Source organism: Schistocerca cancellata, chromosome 4 (genome assembly GCF_023864275.1).
Source record: "Schistocerca cancellata isolate TAMUIC-IGC-003103 chromosome 4, iqSchCanc2.1, whole genome shotgun sequence".
In the NCBI taxonomy this organism is placed as follows: domain Eukaryota; kingdom Metazoa; phylum Arthropoda; class Insecta; order Orthoptera; family Acrididae; genus Schistocerca; species Schistocerca cancellata.
This window is the reverse complement of record NC_064629.1, coordinates 572,965,550-572,974,244: the sequence shown is the minus strand read 5'-3', so window position 1 is coordinate 572,974,244 and position 8,695 is coordinate 572,965,550. Positions and strand designations below refer to the sequence as shown.

Below are 8,695 nucleotides of genomic sequence, written 5' to 3'. Positions count from 1 at the left end.
TTTCAAGTAGCAGTGTCAAAAGCTCGTATTGTCACATGAGGACCATTGGCACTGATAAAATACCCAACTGCCGAATACAGTAATTAACTTTGCTGGAACGTACAAGAATTATCCACCGATATATCACGCTCGGGAATTGTCTGGCCAGTGTTGAAGTACGGGATCCAGCACAGTGATCTCAGTTACAGTGTTTACCGTTGTAATAATAATTATTATAACAAATTATTACAGATGTCATATTTATCTTATGGATAAGAATAAAAACTATGGATTTTTACATGAATTTTTCATTGTGTTTTTAATCAGGCATTTCATCAATTGTATTAAGCGTATTCAGTGGCCTACAAAGAAATAAAATAGACAGTTTTTTAAATTAATTTAATTTTAAATATTTTTAGTGAGATACAATATTCCCTAGCAACATATTTCGATTCCAGAATGAGATTTTCACTCTGCAGCGGAGTGTGCGCAGATATGAAACGTCCTGGCAGATAAAAACTGTGTGCCGGGCCGAGACTCGAACTCGGGACCTTTGCCTTTCGCGGGCAAGTGCTCTACCAACTGAGCACGACTCACGCCCCTGTGAGTCGTGCTTGGGTAGCTCAGTTGGTAGAGCACTTGCCCGCGAAAGGCAAAGGTCCCGAGTTCGAGTCTCGGCCCGACACACAGTTTTAATCTGCCAGGAAGTTTCATATTTCGATTATTTCAGAATTTAAGTTATCTACAATTATAGGAACACACAGTAGATACGAAAAAAGCATTCTTAGATACGATCAAAATCAGAATGCTCATGAGAGACGTCTTGTAAAAGCGAGGCAACCGTTTGACTTTCTGCCGCAACCTTGCCTAACACGCAGGAACTTGTTTCCCGGTTGCTAAAGGTCAAAACAGGTCGGCCATCCTGCGCATCAGTTCTCTCGCCGCGTCCCTCTTTGTGAGAGATTAAAATCTGGGAAGCGCTTCCTCCTCGGTAGTACTGACGCTAACGAAGAGACTGGAGACGCAGCGTGCGATGGGAAGTAAATGTCAGAGGATGGCTGCAGGACGCGGATGAGCGAGCAGCCTCAGAACCGGTGCTGCCAGCTACCAAAGGCGAACTGCTTCTGCTTTTCCACAGCTGCGAGCGATTCTCAACTCGCCGGGACTGCAAAAAGAAAGAAAGGGTAGAGTTTAACGCCCCATCCACATCGAGGTCATAAGAGACTCGCTCTTTGGCCAGACGTGGGACCCCTGAACGGATTAAAAAGCCGTGGAAATTTATATCGAGATGGCCAGGGAGGCATTTGAAAGCTGCTCCATCGAATACGAATTCTATCAGGCAAAAACTGTAGTAATAATTCGACAAAATATCAGCCTGTTGCAAAGACCAGAATGATCTTTTAATACACAAAAATGAGAAGTTGTGTAGTTCATCTACATCTTCATCTACATCCATACTCCGCAAGCCACCTGACGGTGTGTGGCGGAGGGTACCTTGAGTACCTCTATCGGTTCTCCCTTCTATTCCAGTCTCGTATTGTTCGTGGAAAGAAGGATTGTCGGTATGCCTCTGTGTTGGCTCTAATCTCTCTGATTTTATCCTCATGGTCTCTTCGCGAGACATACGTAGGAGTGAGCAATATATTGCTTGACTCCTCGGTGAAGGTATGTTCTCGAAACTTCAACAAAAGCCCGTACCGAGTTACTGAGCGTCTCTCCTGCAGAGTCTTCCACTGGAGTTTATCTATCATCTCCGTAACGCTTTCGCGATTACTAACTGATCATGTGACGAAGCGCGCTGCTCTCCGTTGGATCTTCTCTATCTCTTCTATCAACCCTATCTGGTACGGATCCCACACTGCTGAGCAGTATTCAAGCAGTGGGCGAACAAGCGTACTGTAACCTACTTCCTTTGTTTTCGGATTGCATTTCCTTAGGATTCTTCCAATGAATCTCAGTCTGGCATCTGCTTTACCGACGATCAACTTTATATGATCAATCCATTTTAAATCACTCCTAATGCGTATTCCCAGATAATTTATGGAATTAACTGCTTCCAGTTGCTGACCTGCTATATTGTAGCTAAATGATAAGGGATCTTTCTTTCTATGTATTCGCAGCACATTACACTTGTCTACATTGAGATTCAGTTGCCATTCTCTGCACCATGCGTCAATTCGCTGCAGATCCTCCTGCATTTCAGTACAATTTTCCATTGTTACAACCTCTCGATATACCACAGCATCATCCGCAAAAAGCCTCAGTGAACTTCCGATGTCATTCACAAGGTCATTTATGTATATTGTGAATAGCAACGGCCCTACGACACTCCCCGGCGTCGCACCTGAAATCACTCTTATTTCGGAAGACTTCTCTCCGTTGAGAATGACATGCTGCGTCCTGTTATCTAGGAACTCTTAACTCTTCAATCCAATCACACAATTGGTCTGATAGTCCATATGCTCTTACTTTGTTCATTAAACGGCTGTGGGGAACTGTATCGAACGCCTTGCGGAAGTCAAGAAACATGGCATCTACCTGGGAACCCGTGTCTATGGCCCTCTGAGTCTCGTGGAAGAATAGCGCGAGCTGGGTTTCACACGATCATCTTTTTCGAAACCCATGCTGATTCCTACAGAGTAGATTTCTAGTCTCCACAAAAGTCATTATACTCGAACATAATATGCATCTTGCGATAACCTGATTGGAAAACTCCAAGAGCCGTATTTCTGGGCAGAATCTAAGAATATTCTTCTGCTCTATGTTTCTAGACCTTAGAGATCGTTCATGAAACGTAAATGTGCGGTATACACTCCTGGAAATGGAAAAAAGAACACATTGACATCGGTGTGTCAGACCCACCATACTTGCTCCGGACACTGCGAGAGGGCTGTACAAGCAATGATCACACGCACGGCACAGCGGACACACCAGGAACCGCGGTGTTGGCCGTCGAATGGCGCTAGCTGCGCAGCATTTGTGCACCGCCGCCGTCAGTGTCAGCCAGTTTGCCGTGGCATACGGAGCTCCATCGCAGTCTTTAACACTGGTAGCATGCCGCGACAGCGTGGACGTGAACCGTATGTGCAGTTGACGGACTTTGAGCGAGGGCGTATAGTGGGCATGCGGGAGGCCGGGTGGACGTACCGCCGAATTGCTCAACACGTGGGGCGTGAGGTCTCCACAGTACATCGATGTTGTCGCCAGTGGTCGGCGGAAGGTGCACGTGCCCGTCGACATGGGACGGGACCGCAGCGACGCACGGATGCACGCCAAGACCGTAGGATCCTACGCAGTGCCGTAGGGGACCGCACCGCCACTTCCCAGCAAATTAGGGACACTGTTGCTCCTGGGGTATCGGCGAGGACCATTCGCAACCGTCTCCATGAAGCTGGGCTACGGTCCCGCACACCGTTAGGCCGTCTTCCGCTCACGCCCCAACATCGTGCAGCCCGCCTCCAGTGGTGTCGCGACAGGCGTGAATGGAGGGACGAATGGAGACGTGTCGTCTTCAGCGATGAGAGTCGCTTCTGCCTTGGTGCCAATGATGGTCGTATGCGTGTTTGGCGCCGTGCAGGTGAGCGCCACAATCAGGACTGCATACGACCGAGGCACACAGGGCCAACACCCGGCATCATGGTGTGGGGAGCGATCTCGTACACTGGCCGTACACCACTGGTGATCGTCGAGGGGACACTGAATAGTGCACGGTACATCCAAACCGTCATCGAACCCATCGTTCTACCATTCCTAGACCGGCAAGGGAACGTGCTGTTCCAACAGGACAATGCACGTCCGCATGTATCCCGTGCCACCCAACGTGCTCTAGAAGGTGTAAGTCTACTACCCTGGCCAGCAAGATCTCCGGATCTGTCCCCCATTGAGCATGTTTGGGACTGGATGAAGCGTCGTCTCACGCAGTCTGCACGTCCAGCACGAACGCTGGTCCAACTGAGGCGCCAGGTGGAAATGGCATGGCAAGCCGTTCCACAGGACTACATCCAGCATCTCTACGATCGTCTCCATGGGAGAATAGCAGCCTGCATTGCTGCGAAAGGTGGATATACACTGTACTAGTGCCGACATTGTGCATGCTCTGTTGCCTGTGTCTATGTGCCTGTGGTTCTGTCAGTGTGATCATGTGATGTATCTGACCCCAGGAATGTGTCAATAAAGTTTCCCCTTCCTGGGACAATGAATTCACGGTGTTCTTATTTCAATTTCCAGGAGTGTATCTTTGCTATAGTATTAGTGAGTCTCAGCGAGAGTCTGTTATGTTATACGAATATTTTAGTGTAACAGCATATAGAGATACGAAATGGAACAATCACACAGGCTAGATGTGGGCAAAGAAATTGGGAGGCTACGATTCATGGTTAGGGTACTGGGAAACTGCAACTTGTCTACAGAAGAGTTTTATTAGAACACTTCTAAGGTCCATTCTTGATTGCTGCTCAAGTGTAGGGGACTTATATCAGGTTGGATAAACGCAGGACATTGAGCATATACAAAGAAGGGCGATGTCAGTGGTCACAGGTTTTTTTCTTTATTTGCGAGGGAGTGAATTTCAATTGTTGAAATGCCCTAACTGGCGAAAACTCAAAAAATTCGCAATGCATCTTGCGATAACCTGGTTGGAAAACTCCAAGAGCCGTATTTCTGGGCAGAATCTAAGAATATTCTTCTGCTCGATGTTTCTAGTCCTTAGAGATCGTGTAGAAAAATCAGGTACATAGCAATTCGCACAGAAAAGTACAATCCGTGAGTAGAATAAGAAAAGTTCTTAATGTATAGAACATAAAAAGTATGTTCCGTCACACACTTGAGAGTAATCCGCGAGGAAAAGCTGTACACGTAGACTAGTTTCGATAATCATAAAAAAAAAAAAAATGGTTCAAATGGCTCTGAGCGCTATGGGACTTAACATCTGTGGTCATCAGTCCCCTGGAACTTAGAACTACTTAAACATAACTAACCTAAGGACATCACACACATCCATGCCCGAGGCAGGATTCGAACTTGCGACTGTAGCGGTCATGCGGTTCCAGACTGAAGCGCCTAGGACCGCACAGCCACACCGGCCGATATAATCATCCTATTCTGACCGTTTTATCTGTTGAATCAGCTATGATCTAGTGTATCTAAAAGCCTGTGCCTTAAGAGAAGGGTTAATTTATAAACGACTATTGTACTTTACATTCACTTACGTAAAATGTGTCACTTGTGTCAGCAGTAGATCTCCTTACAGGCGTTATAACCATTCATATGGACAGTAGATTTTACGAGCAAAAAACCCGTGACTCGCCAGATACAGCAGTGTTCTGAATATGGAATGTGACTCCTCGGAGACGACAGTTAGCAATTAATACTTCTTTGATGTAGCCTCCTTTATAATTTAGCTAACAAACATGGATAGAAAAGTAGAGTGCTGATCAGATCGGTCCAAATTTGTCACGATACTGTGTGCCATTAGCACGAAATTCTATAATTTTCTATTATGCTGTATAGTTTCTGCAGGATTATTTTTTTAATGTTGGCGAAGCACAGTTAGAACTCTAGTATAAATTAATGAAGAGACACATCAGTTTCATTTAGATAAGCAGATGTTTTCTTTTATGTCTTCTTATGCTTGTAAAAGTCTACGTCTACTTTGGCACATTTACTTATTTATTGCTACCTCATCAAGACCTGCCATCCTAAGTCTCTATTACTTAAAACACGAAATGGCATTATATTGGAATCTATTGCTGTAAAGTCCACAATCATAAAACCGTTAGCATCAAATAGAAAATATGTAGCATAGCGTAAAACAAAATGAAGAATAACCAAATTCCATCTGCATACTATAAATTTATTTCTATTCTATAATTCAAGGTTTCGTAGTTGGCCTGAATTGTCATCGAGTCTTATCAGTGACTTGTCGTGCGTCCTGTCCTGTTCACTGAACTAATTTGATCTGTTCGGCGCCTTCTGGCTGTTGGCGCCTCGACAGCTCTCGAGCCACTGAAAGCGCGTACGGTTTCCTGCTCTTCTGATATTAAATTGAAAGCACTACATATCAACACATAAACACATTAACATAAACACATAGACTTTATAAACAGACAAGATGAGCAAAACAAAGAACTTTGTGTATTAAAATTGCAGCCTTCACCTTGCTGTGAGATAAGACCCTCTTTACCCGTCCAGTTCTGCAGAAGCTGCCAACCTAAATGCGTCATAGGTCTCGGGGTCAGGTCACTGACTTGTAAAGCAAGGGGTCACCGTTATACTCCTATCTCTGGCATTCTGTGATCTTTAAAGTATCGTTACAATGTGTGTTCATTACTCTGATATGTTTCAACGGTTATGGAAAATGCGTATTTGCGAAGAAGAAAAAAATTAAAGGTAACTGAGAATTTCCAAATCATAATTGAACATGCTGTGTTACCAAGTTTCCGAGTACTAATATACTTATAAAAAGAGTTTTAAATTCGTCATATATCTCATAACATATGCGCCATGGAAATTCCTAACGAATGACCAAATGAAGGAAAAGTGACGATTTTCTCACAAGTGAATAACAATGTACGCCTAGGTTGAAACTAGATCTCTAACTCTCATTTAAATATCTTACATATCCGTCCTACGATCAGGCACCCGAATAATGCAAGAGCTTCAGTATAAACTTCTTAAACGTTACTGCGCACCTTCCCTGAACGAACAGCTCATTACAGTGAAGGAAACAATGAAAACGTGATGTAAGTAAACGTCCAAGTACCGATTTGGAAAGACTTTCAAACTTCTTGCCGGAGTTTATCTTGAAACTCATGCGATATTTCGATAACTACCCGTTAATTTCATACAGTCTCTGAAATTTATCTTCGAAATTGGTGCATGTATTATCGATGCTACTTGAGAATAACAGGCGTTTGTCTCGTAGGACTACCATGGAGCTATCGAACAAAAACTTTCGACGTGAGGTCAGCGAGCGTTGTAAACATTATCACGTCAGATTGTCGAATGCTTCACATCAATGTAGTATTTAAACTAAATTTCCAGGCCTCCTTCGCGTTCCCAAATGGACACGACTTTCATAGGAACTAAAAACAAGTATGCGTATGAAGAGATGTACAAATTGTGCATAACGAGATTACAAGCTAGAAAGTAGTACCAGGGCCCATAAAACATGAAGCGCTATCCAACAAAAATCACACGTGGATGGTCGGAGCATGTAAATGACGTTTCAAAAATATCATGCCATTATGTTGGCAAAACATAACATGAGATAGGCCTGTTTGCCACTTTATCTGTGACAAAAAAGTGTAACGAATAATCATTGGGACCTAATTATGACGATCTCTGCCCCTAAACAAGTGTATTCAGCTATCTTGACCATCTCTCGCATCCTCTTCTCTGAGCATGTTTATTTCTCTTCCTTCCTCACTTACTTACGCTGTACTTACAGATGTTCCTCTTTGTCATTGAAAGGATAGATTAATCAGAATCGCACTTGGCCGTCGATTGTCTTCAAGCCGATGGTCAAAAGACTAGTCTTCTTCTTTCTGTCCCCTACATCATCACTGTCATTTTATTTATTTAATCACATATATCCTTGACTGTACGTCAGAAAGTTCGTAGTGTTCCATGAGCCTTCGTTGGGTTCTCCGGAGACGCGGAGTTGTAATTTTTTTCTTCCCTTTTCATGTTGATAAGCCTCCTCAGTCTTCAATTAATTACCTTCTTGTGCTAGTACCAATATTTTATCACACATGACTTCTGAGAATGTTCAAATTTCTTCTCATGCGAAGCAGATGCTAGTGCACGGTGAAAAGTAATTACCCTGGCTCGGGAATGGTGTTAATACCCAGGTTCTGTTCCCAAATCAGCACGAATTTAGAAAGGATCACTCGTGCGAAACTCAGCTTGAACATTTCTCGCATGATATCCTGCGAACCATGGATAAACGGCAACAGACAGATTCCCTATTCCTGTACTTCCCGTAAGCGTTTGACACAGTGCCCCAATGCAGACTGTTAAGGAAGGTTCGAGCATACAGAATAGGCTCCCAGATATGTGAGTGTCTCGAAGACTTCTTAAGTATATTGTCCTGAACGGCGAGTGTTCATGAGAGGCAAGGGCGGCTTCAGGAGTGCACCAGGGAAGTGTGAAAAAACCGCTCTTGTTCTTGCTACACAAAAACGATGTGGCAGATAAGGTGAGCAGCAATATGCAACTGTTTTCTAATGGCACAGTAGTGTACGGGAAAGTGTTATCGTTGAGTAACTGTAGGAGGGTACAGAATGACTCAGACAGAATTCCTACTTGGTGTGATTAACGACAGCCTGTTCTAAATGTAGAAAAGTTCAAATTAATGCGGATGAATAGAAAAACAATCCCATAATGTTCAAATACAGTATAAAGGGTGTGCTGGTTGACACAATCACGTCGATTAAATTTGTAGTCGTAACGTTGCAAAGCGATATGAAATGGAACGGGCAAGTGAGTTCGGTACTAAGGATGGATGATAGTCGTCTTCGGTTCATTCGGAATTTTAGGAAAGTGTAGCTCAACTATAAAAGAGACTGCGTATAGAACACTAGTACGACCCATTCCTGAGTGCTGCTCGAGAGTTTGGGGTCTCTACATGTCTGATTAAAAGAAGACTGCGAAGGACTTCAGAGGGGTGCTGCTAGATTTTTTACTGGTGGATTGGATCAACACGCTTCATAAACTC

At 43.9% G+C, this 8,695-nt stretch overlaps 1 non-coding gene across 1 annotated transcript; it reads left to right on the top strand.

Moving 5' to 3' along the window:
• The first annotated feature begins 591 nt into the window (after nt 1–591).
• Trnas-cga (transfer RNA serine (anticodon CGA)) lies at nt 592–666 on the top strand. Its single transcript has one exon. It is a non-coding gene; the product is annotated as a tRNA-Ser (tRNA).
• Nucleotides 667–8,695: the final 8,029 nt, after the last annotated feature.